This window comes from Lissotriton helveticus, chromosome 4_1 (genome assembly GCF_964261635.1).
Source record: "Lissotriton helveticus chromosome 4_1, aLisHel1.1, whole genome shotgun sequence".
Taxonomy (NCBI): Eukaryota; Metazoa; Chordata; class Amphibia; order Caudata; family Salamandridae; genus Lissotriton; species Lissotriton helveticus.
Genome location: NC_136063.1, coordinates 1,850,488,097 through 1,850,501,016, shown reverse-complemented (window position 1 = coordinate 1,850,501,016; position 12,920 = coordinate 1,850,488,097).

The following is a 12,920-nucleotide window of genomic DNA, read 5'->3' as shown; positions in this document are numbered from 1 at the left end:
GGTTTACTAATATTCACACATTTATCCGAACGAGGCTAAGATCCTATTTTATGATGTTATCAAAGTGCAGAGAAACAGACATGGGAAAAAGTGTTCTTACTGCATAGAATGCATGTTACAATAACTTTCCTGCAAATAGTCGTGAAGTCTGTTTTATATAATTCCATCACAGTGCACAGATGTTACCACTCGTGTTCTGGTGTTGTGCAGGCTCCTATTTAGAACTGACACTCATGGCGGAGTGGCCACACATGCAGAGGTAGCAACCGGGAACAGTGAGCGTGTTATTACCATTCGTAGGGTAGAAGAGAGAATCATGAACCCCTGGAGGCTTCACTTCTTTAGATGAATGGTCCTTCCATACTCAAAAATGGGGGGGGAAAGCACGTTACACCTGTTACAACTGCAGATAAAGAGAGGGAGAAGATGCATAAGAGGTGAGTATGCAATATGGTCCCGCAGAGCACCAGAGGGGTTTTAGGCCACATCATAAACCATGAGGCCGACCGCAAGTTGATCGTAAAGTCACCAAGATCCAATCTAACATGATACCAAATAAAAATGGGATATGCCGTTTTTTTGCGGTTGTGGCTTCAACATTCTTCATTTTTTCAAACGGTAGAATGTTTATTGAATTCATTACGTGAAATACTGGGCTACAATGTTTAAGAAAATATGTAATGATGTAGTTAAGGGAAAACACCCTTTAGATTGCACATTATTGAAGCTGTTCTCTGCGAGGTGCAGCTGACACGGGGCACCGGTTGAAATGTCAATGTCCAGGCTTTGCTTACTTTTCATGGATAGAATGTCAATTAAACAATAGGCAATGTTAAAGCAGCGGTCTGTTACTTTTATTATGAAGATTAAGAATACATTTCAAAGGCACCAATTAAATAGTTGCCAGATTTTACAGGGACCTGTGAAATATGTCCGATTGTTTACAGTTCCTGTGAAATACGTGTGGTATACCACGTTATTTCCGCATTTAAAGCACTTAAACATGTCATATGATAACATATATAGTCTTTATTACCACTGTTGAATGTGTGGCCAGGCCTTGGAAATATGTGCCATTGTTCATGGGCCCTGTGAAATGCGGGATTTATACCACAGGGTTTCTACAATTAAAGCAGTTAAACAAGTAATATGAAGACAAATATACCATTATTGAATGTGTAGCCGGGCCATGACAAGTTATATGGCACATTTTTTTCTTCGGATTTTATATAGCGCAAACTTGACCCGAAGGTATCAGAGCACTTAACACGAGTCGTAGTTACGTTACACATGGACACATTTATATTTGTTAGGCACGGGGAGATAATTAAGGGATTTGCCTAGAATCACAGGATATTTAGCGTCATTGCCGAGACTCGAAACCAGTTCTCCAGATTGGAGGTCGACCGCCTTAGCCGTTAGACCACATCCTCTCCCCTGTTATTAATAAATCTTGCCAAGTCAGCAGACCCAGAGTACAGTGTCATTGTACTGACGCATAGTGTGAAGCAGTGAAAATTATGCGGCATCGGCAAATTCTGGACGCAGTGGTAACAAGGAGGGATTTCTCCTTTGTTCACTAATAATATGTATTTCACCACTTGCTCCAACTGCCTACGAGTCCATCGTCAGTCTGGAAATACCAACCTCCTTTGGGCGTACGTGTCCCTTCGCTCAACTACACTCAGTGCAACAACGACGACTTCACAATCCGTTTTGGCAGGATTTAAAATAGCACTACGTTTTTTCTTTAAACACAACAAAAAGTTAAATAAGGCGGCCCCAGCTTGACTCGTTGCTAATTGTCCAATGTTTGCATCTTGAGATTTTCAGGGTGACTGCTGAGAGCATAGAGAAGACTGTTTACTGCTGTTGTTTTCCGGTATAGTTTGGTACAAATAGTGTTGTCTTGTACGTCAATCTGGACAGCTAGGAATTCTATAGATTTTTTGCTCCTGGAGTATGTGAGTTTGAGATTGTAATTGTTCATGTTAAGTTTGTCTATGAACCTCACAGCGCTGGCTTCACTGCCATTCCATATGATCAACAGGTCATCTATATAGCGTAGCCACATGACTACCTCTCCATTGTTAGGATACACTGTGAGGTCTTTCTTTATTCCCTCCTCCCATGCCCCCAAAAATAGATTACAAAACGGGGGGCAAAATACGTACCCTTCGCTGTGCCCAGGATTTTTTTGTATATGGTACCATTGAACATAAACATGTTGTTGTATAGACAGTGTTCTATCATTCCCAACAGCATGTTTGTATGTTCGAGGTAACAAATCTGTCTATTTTTGAAGAAATGCTGGCATGAATTGATGCCCAGGGTGTGATCAATGATTGCGTATAAGGAGTTCACGTCCATGGTGATGAGGAGAAATTCTTCATACCATTTCACAACATCCAATTTTGCCAGGAAATCGTTGGTGTCCCTTATATATGAAGGTAGAGCTATGACGTATTCCCAAAGAAAATGATCTACATACTTTGAGATATTTTCTAGCACACGCCCTCTTGAAGATACACTGGGTCTTTTCTCGGAAGTTTTTTGGGAATCTTGTGTTACTTAGGGAGGAGATAGAGAATCTGTAGTTTAGGACAGTCACGTTTCAGTTAATAGAATTCTTCCCACTCTAGAATGCCACTGTCTTTCCAACTAGTCAGTTTCTCCCTTATACAGATAATACTTTTATTGTAATTGTTCCATATTGATTTTAACATAAAACCTTGTATCTTCCAATTGCCTATGGGCCTCAGCAGTATACATCTTTCGATCCCACAGAACAATATTGCCGCCCTTGTCTGCTGGGTGTATCATGTTTGTATCCTCGGCCAAAGTTTAATGGCGAGTCTCTGTACTGCGGTAATGTTGCGTTGTGAGATGTGTTTCGTCTTCTTTTGATGTCAGAATTTGAAGAGATCTCTGGTGACAGTGTCATAAAACATATCAATATTGTCATGGGGCATATTCCGGAAAAAGGTTGATCTGGGTTTGAAGTCAGTAGAAGCTGGCTGTTCTGTGATAATGTCTAGAGAATCAGCCAGATTCCTGGACTCCAACCCTGTCTCCGATAGAAGTTCATGCAAAGTGAGAAGAGTATCCACATCTCCCATTTCAAGACCAGTACTCAGGTTGATATTCGTGTCCAAAGGTGTATCATTCGATTCATTGGCTCCAATCTGGTGCAATGACCTAGATTTCTTTAAGTTGTACCACTTCTTTAATTTGAGTGTCCTGAAGTACTTATACATATCAATCCGAGTTTCTGGATAGTCAAAGTTGTCAGATGGGTAAAAGCAAAGACGCAAACATAATGTTCTTTTCTCTAAAAAGGGACAGTGGATGATCTGAAAGGTTAACAATAGTTCTGTTTACCATTGTGTCATCCATTATGATCTCTTCTTGGAGCCCGTTGCCTTTTTTCCCATCTGCTCCTTGCCTCTTCCTCTTCTGTTCCTTCTGCTGGAGTCTCTTTCTTCTATGCCAGTTTCTTCCTGTCCTCTTCCCGTCCTCTGCCTCGTTTTCCTCGTCCTCTCCCTCTCGTCTTCGGTGGAGGTACTGTTCTTGTCAATTTCTATTTCAATGTATTTATTTATTTTGTTTGCTTATACATTGCTATAAAATTATATCAGACAACTTGCTCAGTTGTCAACACCTTACAGCCGTCCAGGCTTGTATGGCCATTAGCCAGATTCACAAAACTACTATATGTATTTAAGACAAACAGGATCACATAAATAAATATTTGCGAAAATCCAGGGTACATTGAATATAAACATTGGCAGATGGTATGGTATGAGATTATTCTCTGCCTTTACAAAAAATATGGTTTATTTATCTTAAGCCCTAGCAGAAGTTTGCCGTTTTGGCCACACATGAAGAAGCGCCAAAAATGCCATGGAGAACATGGAGCGCAGCACTGTTTGCATTTTTGTGGCATCTCGAAACCCATTGGTACAAGTTTTGGGTGCTTTTTTCTGGGAGATGGGAGATGCAAGAAACGAAGATGGAGAGGGAAGGGGTGGACGGGTCAAGCAACAATGGGGGAGGGGCAGGGTGAACCAGACAAGCAAGAACGCAGGATGACGGGGAGGGGACAGGGCAAGCAGCAATGCGGGAGGGAGGACGGAGGAAGAGAGTGCAAGCAACCCGAAATAAACGTACCTCTGAAAGCAATGATCAGTGAAAGGACACTGGGCAAGGCAAGCAGCACATGGGCTATGCTCCAGGATAAGGGTAAACACACTGAGAGGAAGGGAACCAGCACTCTCTGATGAAAGAGAAGCAAGGAAATGAGAGTGACAGTGCAGCCAACCAATAGTAAACAATGGGCGGGCTTTAAGCCACCTGTAAGTAAACAACATGCCTCTCAATCAACAGTACATGCGCTGACTCAAAAGAGACCTAAAGTATAGAGTGTGAGGGCAAAAAGGGAGGCAGGGGGCAAACTGCCAAAAAGGTGAAGGTGCCTCTTTGACATTCTGAAGGGCATAAAATAATCGACAGTGCCCCGAAACATTTAGGGGTGCCATGGTGAAAACAGAAAACTGTTCAAGGAAGGGGCAGGGATGTTTCTGCCTGAGGGGAATCAATGTACTACGGAGCTTTTACCGCTCAGGACATTTACCCTGCAGTCTTTACCATACCGGTAAGTACTATGCAGGTAACTAATTTACCTTTGCCACCGAGTACTTTATCATGCAAGTATTCTTTTTAAAAAACATACTTTTTAAGGTATTTAAAAAAATTATTTTAGTGTTTAGGCTTGGGTAGAGGTAAAGGGAGGTAAGGGTGACTTTAGAGTTCAGAGTAGGTAGAGGTAAAGGGAGGTGAGGGTGACGAGGGTTCAGTGGTGGGTATAGGTAAAGGAAGGTGAGGGTGATTTGCGGGTTCTCTGTGGGTAGAAGTAAAGGGAGGTGAGGGTGACTTGAATGATCGTTTGTGCATACATAAAGGGAGACTCCCGCCTTTCCTCTCCAAGCCTACAGGAATCAACTGCAGAGTTCCCCATGGATCATCGCTCAGTCCCACGCTCTTCAACATCTATATGGCCCCCCTCACCGCCATCGACTCAGCATAGAATCCTATGCCGATGACACCCAGCTCATCCTCTCCCTCACGAAGGATCCCGAAGCTACCAGGCTCAGCTTCCAGAAAGGAATGAAAGAAGTTGCTGCTTGGATGAGCAGGAGCTGTCTGCAGCTCAATTCGGAGAATCAGACCCCCCAGGATATAGCGGCATGGATTAGCAAATTTAGCGGCACAAAAATGGAAATTTAGCGGCACAAATATGGAAATTTAGCGGCAATTTTGCGGCATTTTATTTAGCCATTTTTCCTACAACAAACACAGATATCTTCGTTTTTTTTGTTATTTAACAACATGAAGCTATGTATGTATACTAATGTAAGCATTCCTCCATAGAAACACTCTTGATTGTGGGTTTAAGTAATTCCCTTTTCCTACAGCTTGAGGCTCGCATAAGGCTCGAGTGCCCCCTTCTACATGGGCATGTTATCAATATTTAAATATAGGTACCCACCCTCACGTGCCCGCGCTCGTCAAACCGGGCGCCTTGGAGTACAGTACTCGAGGTGCTACAAAGCAAAAATACTTTATGGCCGCGACACGTCGCACATCTTATTAAAGAATTGGAAACCTAAAATGTTGTGCATTTACTTTGGAACTGCCATTGCAGGTTGTGTGTTAATCAATGGATATTTTGCCTGTAGTTTATGTAATGTGTGGCTTAATAATAATGATTCGAACATAAAATATCTTTCTGATAGAAACAGGTTAAAAATCTGTCTGTACATCTTGTGAAGGACAACAATTTAGTGAGTGAACAGCCAACAGAAATGGGCTCCTATCCCAATGTCCAGTAAGCTTTTGCAAATTCGGAGAGAAATGCCTCAAACTATAATTTACAATGAAAGGTCTAACTCCTTATAGGAAATACAGAAACAAAAATACGTTTGCACTCTATTTTTGAAGCATGTTTTCTTAAGATATCTACGGATGGGCTCGGGTGTCATAACTTTCCTTCTGGTCCGTTTCCGATGAAATTCGGAGTTTTCCGTGTTTTGGCTTGCCTGGAAACATGGAGCCACGTTTGCCCTCGCAGTTTCTCGTGAGCAGTGCACCCGAGCATCACGCGGGCTCTGGCCTCTCTAGGGCAGAGGCCAAGACTCGCCTCCAGGGTGGGCACACTCTCTGCCCATTCTCACACAGCGCACGGCCCAGGATATGCTCCCAGGCTCCGCGCAAAGCAAAGCCCCAGACCAGATGTGCCGAGAGCGTGGGGCCAGCCTTATGGAATGGATTAATAAGAGTTCACAATACGTAATCTTCTTTTTTTGTACCAAGATGCTCATTTCGCACTCCTGCTGTTCCCAGGCACTGAAAATAACCACCCCTATTACGGAATGTTTACTAACATTGCACGGGTGAAAGGCCGAGTCTGTGAGTTACTCCTCCCCCCCTTTCAGAGTATAAATAACACCCATCTCAAGAGATGTGCTGAGCAGAGGGACATTAACTAAATTGGAAATCGCCCTTTCTTTCGACCCTCGGCTCCAGGGGAGAGGGCGGGGCCTCACCCCAGTCACCAGGAGGGTCTCCAGCGGGGAGCCAGATGCGGGATGGGCACTTCAAAGCCCGTCGCAGTGAGCTGCTAATGCCCCATTAAGCCCTGAAAGTTATTCTTTCATGCTTCTGTGTCCTTCCCGCCCGCCCCAATAAACAACGTAAGTCAGGCCCCCTCAGGATATAGGCGGCTTTTGTAAAAATACCGCGATTCCTACAAAAGTGCCGATTTCGCGGGCACTTCTGTAAAAATCGCGGCATTTTTACTAAAGTGCCGATTTCGCGGCAAATCGCGAAATCGCGAAATCGCGATATCCTGGAGGGTCTGGAGAATGCAGAAGTCCTCATCCTCGGACCCACCCCCTCAGCTTGGGACAACACCTGTTGGCCCACTGCCCTCAGCAACCCAAACACCCCCACGGACCACGCCCAGAACCTCAGCATCATATTCGACTCCTCCCTCACCAGGACCCGCCAGATCAACGCCGTCGCCTCCACCTGCTTTAACACCCTCCGCATCCTTCACAAGTCCTTTAAGTGGATCCCTCCGAAGCCGGATAGACCGTCACCCACGCACTCATAACAAGCAGACTGGACTACTGAAACGCCCTCTACTCCGGAATCAACCAATCCCTACTACGCAAACTCCAGACCATCCAGAACACCGCAGCTACGCTCGTCCTCAGCATCCCACAACATGAGCACATCACCCAACATCTGAAAGACCTCCACTGGCTCCCCGTCAAGAAGAGAGTAACCTTCAAGCTACTCACCCATGCCTACAAATCTCTCCACAACACCAGACACAAATACCTTAACAAAAGAGTCTCCTTCAATGCACCCAAAAGAAACCTCCGCTCCGCTGACCTCGCCCTAGCGGAAACCCCGCGCATCCACAGAACCAGAGCGGGTGGAAGAGCCTTCTCCTACATCAAGGCTAAGGCCTGGAACGAGCTCCCGGTCAACATCAGATGCTCCCCTACTCTGCACACCTTCAGGAAAAGCCTCAAGACCTGGCTTTTCAGCTGACTCGGAACTGCACCTCAGCACCTTGAGACCCTCACGGGTGAGTAACACGCTTCAAAATTCCCTGATTGATTGATTGAGGTGAGGATGACTTAAGGGTTTGGGGTGAGTAGAGGTAAAATGAGGTGAGGGGAACTTGAGGGTTCAGGGTTGGGTAGAGGTAAAGGGAGGTGAAATTGACTTGACGGTTCGGGTGGGTAGAGGTTAAGGGGTAAAGGTAAATTTAGGGTTCAGAGGTAGGTAGAGGTAAAGGGAAGTAAAGGTGAATTTTGGGTTCAAGGATAAGTAGAGGCAGACCTGCTGACTCTCACAGTGCAACCGTGCATCGCACAATTTCGACTCCCTTCACACAGTCACCCGGTTAGGAGCCGAAATCACATAGTAGCAGTGAAAATGACCTGGAAACCCCTGCACAAAGTAGCATTGTCTTTGGAAGCTCTGAGCAGCTGATGTCCATTCAGGGGTGTGAAACACCCCAGGTCATTGGCAATAGCCCCAGTGGCCCTTTGTTTTTTTTTGTTTTTTGGGAGGGGTCTCGGTGAGGGGCAGAGTGCCACTTGGGTATCTCTCGGCATGGGACTGTTCCCTGATCACACAGTGAAATACGTTTATTAGTTGGGAGGTTATAGAGGTAAAGGGAGGCAAGAGTAATTTTAGGGATTAAAGGTGGATTCAAGCCAGGAACAAATCAGGAGTGGCTAATGATACGTAGTGTGCCAACTGATTTAGTTGGCTTTTCAACAGAACTACTGACTTTAAAGTCAAGAAATGAGAGTGCGCAAGTGTATGTGTGGGTTACGTACAGCTGTATCTGTGCCAAATTTTAAGAAGGGAATCCAAAATCCTCCCAAAGCTGTCTGAGCTGCCCAGAGTGACCGCAAAATGAAACCACCTGCCTTCACTGACGAATGAAAACAAAAGAAATGAGAGTGACCAGGAAGTCAACCAATGATAAGAAATGGATTTTTGAAAAGAACAATAGTTCTCGCAGCGACAGTGAATGCGCTGCCTCAGGCAAGACCTAAAAATCACGAGGGTTCAAACACTATCACGGCCTGACTCCCAATATTAGTAGATAATACAAAGAAAAAGACAGACTTCATAAAAGTCTTGAGTCAAAACAATAGCCGTTATGGGTACAACCCATTAAACATCTTAGGGAGGAATTACTGTATTAAGTACGTGCATGTAAAATACGGGGATTTCAAGCAGACATGCAGGAATAATCCTTTGAGAAGCTTGTCTCTGAGCGTGCTAAAATTAAACTGCGGAATCCCATGGCCGGGTCATTGGTACCGCGCTCCCTAGAAGGACCATCCTTTCTCTGCCTAATTCCAGAGTTCATGTGCAGGTTATCGAGGAAAAAGATTACTATGGAAAGGCACAATTTGCCAAATAAACCCGCATCCGTATGTTTACTCCTATTTTTTTGGTGTGGATTTACTAATTTTGGGAATTCTGAAAGGATTCTTTCCATAAATACTACTGTAGGGAATTATGTTTATTGGTATGTCATGTAAATTATGCATGTGTAAACGCTTTTCAAAAGTGAATTCGCACCTGCTATTTTTTTCTCCGCAAAGAAAGTATTTTCTCTCTGGAGAGACCCCATCCTCTACAGCCACAGTAATTTGTGGGTGTTCGTGCCCATTCCCACCATAGACGTTTTGACTCCTAACTTGACAGGAATAAATAAAGGACTATTTGCAGGGTTTGAATAGAGCGAGGAAAGTGCCTAAAAATGCACCAACTCACGTGTTTGTGGGTGTGCATAAACTTTATAGGGCATCCACGCCCTTGAATGCCCACTCTCTCTCTTGGTAGCATATTTACTGCCACATAATATTATACCCGGAAGGTGTAATATTATCCATGAGTTAATGGATGTAGATGAGTAATTTCATGGTTTGTGAATACAGGATATGATTTTTTTTTTTAAATCTAACATTTGCACCCATAGGTTTGTCGTTTTACATGGAAGCACATTTCAGCATTTGGCAGTTCTTATAGGATTCAAACAGAACTCCTAAGCAGATGCAACAATTGGATCTTCCAGCAGTACTCCAAGAACACTTTTGACTTTGAGAACTCTTATTTACGTCGTGTGAATGGCGCTCCTCGTGTGCAAGTGTATGACGGGATCAGCAGTGCATGACAAAATACAGGGCATGTGTCCGATTGCAGATTTGTCTTTTTCTTTTTTCCTCCTCTATGAAAATGCTGTTATGCATCGGTGTTAGACACGCCCTTGTGCGCACATCCCAACACCTTCCAGCCCACGTATCCCGCGGACGCGCAAGCAGGACGCCAAGGGGTAAGATCCACAGCCCGGAGCCCGCGAGCCACCTACCAGTCTGGCAGTGGCTGGGCCTAATATGTACATAAATTCGTGCCAGGGCCCTCGTCAGGACTCCGATCCATTGCCCCTACTAGTGCTGCCAATGAGAGCACCAACACAACTACTAATCATCGTACACCTACACGTGTGGCATTTTAGACTTTTCCAGGCCTCCAAAGGGATAAGAACAGCAGGGGCGGCAGCTAGTAGTTATTTTAAAGTATACTAAATTAATAAACAACTATTGTTGTGCAGATCTCTAAATTAGACAAAAGATTCCATCATGTGACACACTGTTATAAGTGTTGAGCTGACAATTAAATACCGGTGTTGAGCACTGGAAACCACCGGCTCAAATTAAGCACACTCTGGCAGCAGATGGCTGAAACACACCTTCTTTATCCAGAACGTAAAGGGACACCCAGCTAGCAGATACAATGTTTCGGGTGTGAGACATGGAGTTTTTAGGACGGAAGGGTGAGCAGTGTCGGCAGGAGCTCGAATACGTGTTACAGCTCCAGGGGTCCTGTACCATCGGCTCTAAGCTCTGACTCACTGCTCTTCTGTGCACCGCCTTTCTTTGACTGCTACGACAATCTCAAGTGACCCAATGCATACGCCCCGCAAGCCGATAAACACTCTGGCCATGGCTCGAGCCACGGACACAGCATCCATCACTCGCCATGGGCACCCGAGGGAGGCATGTGGAGCAGTGTGCCGTATCAAGGATGCGACTGTTCCACCAGCCGCCTGCCCAACAGAGTGTCACTGGGCTGGCACCGTGGCAATAATCCACCTCAGTTCAGTGCGCGTTCTGTGTACCACGAATGGAAAATACTATGGGCGTGGCAAACCTGCTCACTTGCAAAGTTCATGCAGATGCAGGAATGACTCAAAAGAGCTGCATTCCTTGCACAAATCACTACAGCAACCCCTGCGCTAGAAGCGTGACAATGTAAAACATACACGGTCGGGTTGAAAAGGCCCAGGATGACTCAGCCTTTCTCCAAAAGGGCCACGTTATCCGAGAGCAGGGTCAGAGTCAGACCCTATATTCCACCTCGATCCCTACGCTCCACCGACGCTCTGCAGGCGGTGGTCCCGAGAACTAAGAGGAAACAATGGGATGGTTCCTCCTTTTCGTTCCTCGCTACCACCGCCTGGTATTCACTCCTTTTGCAACTTATAGCAACGTAGTCAAGGATACAAGCACACCGACACTCGCCGCATAGAACTGCCTCAATAACATTTGAGGACCGCCTTCAATCAGAGACGGACAGCAGGGCTGCACTTTAAACTCATGACTCCAACTACGATGTAGCAGACCAGCAAAACTTGGTACTAAACACTATTTTGCACATGTTTTTAGCAACGGGATCAAAAGAAGTTAAACATTGAGTAATAACTTGTGTACTGATCAATGCTGACTAATTACGATGAATTTTGAACTCTGGGAAATGGACATATTCTCCTCTTTTAAACATAATTGCTGATCGTGCTTTTATTGACAAATTTCGTTGATTTGTTTGTAGTGGTTTTAATTAACTACATGCAATAAAAATTCTTCATTCATTCCTTTTGCAACTTCGGGAGTTGAAGGAAGAATCGACCTTCAAACGCGTTCTTGAGACCTGGCTATTTTGATGAAGTGTCAGCTCTGATAATCAGCGAGCCTTGTAGCGCCGTGACACTCTTCGAATAGCTGTACAAATTCAATGATTGATACATCCTAGCTGTGACAAATTACAAGGCAAATTGCCACCAGATCAGACTTTAAACGGTAAATATAGAAGTGTAGGTACTCCCTATTTAAAGTACCTTTTTGCTTCTGAAAAATGCAGGTACTCTCCCATTAAATGTATTGCATCAGCGATGAGATGTGCAGGTACTTTCTCTTTTGAATTAAAGAGGTGCAGGTACTCAGTACCGGACAATACCTACCCATGTAAAGGACAGCATCAGATGCCTTTTGCCTACATGGTCTGCATTTTCGAGCACAGAAAACCAAGAAAAGCAAAAGTCCATTCCATAAACTACAGCATCTTACTGGAAGTTGACTGTGATGTGCTGTCCAGGACCTTGAGATCCAGTCATCAAAAATTGATTCAGGTGCCTAGATTTAAACAGGTCTGGTGGGGAAGGAGGAGCTTTCTGCTACACGCAGCTAGGACATGGAATATGCTCCCAACGACAATCAAAAACAGCCCTTCGCTACTCTCATTTAGAAACGAGATAAAAACCTGGCTGTTCACTGCAGGCTTGTAATTATTTTCTGAAGCTAGCTGGTCTCCTACGTCTACTTAGCGCCAAGACGCCCATGGGCAATCGCGCGCTTTATAAATCATAAATCAAATCAAATCAAACCTCACTGTACTAGTACTTGATAGTCATAGCTTGTCAACCAGGTGAACGTTTCCTTCTGTTGGGCATTAATGTAATAACGGATATTGAACTTTCCCATCACCACAGAAACTCTTCTTTACAGCCCCAGCATGTGCATATATTCTCACTTGGTTCCAAAAGGACCCCTGCAGTCCAAAAGCTGCTTTTGCCCGATCCTCAAGTGTAAAGATTACTGGACCTGCAGGTCTATGTACGAGAGGCCACTGGTGGGATCAGATGTGTCAGAACCCTTTTCAGATGGCCATTGGACATGCAGGGGCTACTGGGCCCAATCGTGGGGATGGTACCTTTCAATCCTGGGCCAAGTACCTCTTCTGCACTTGACTCTCAGGATAAGCGTGGTCCAAGCAGTCTAAGACTTGCTCGAAGGGGAAGTGTGGATACAGGGGAGTAAACACTGGCTCACAACACAAAACCTGCGCAGCAGCAGCAATAAATGATTGTACAGCCAAATGCTCATTTCTATGAAAAAAGAGAAGTATTTTGTTTTTTAATGCTACCCACACAAAGGAAATATATGACATACACAAACATCTACACAATACCCCTCGAAATCGGGGCT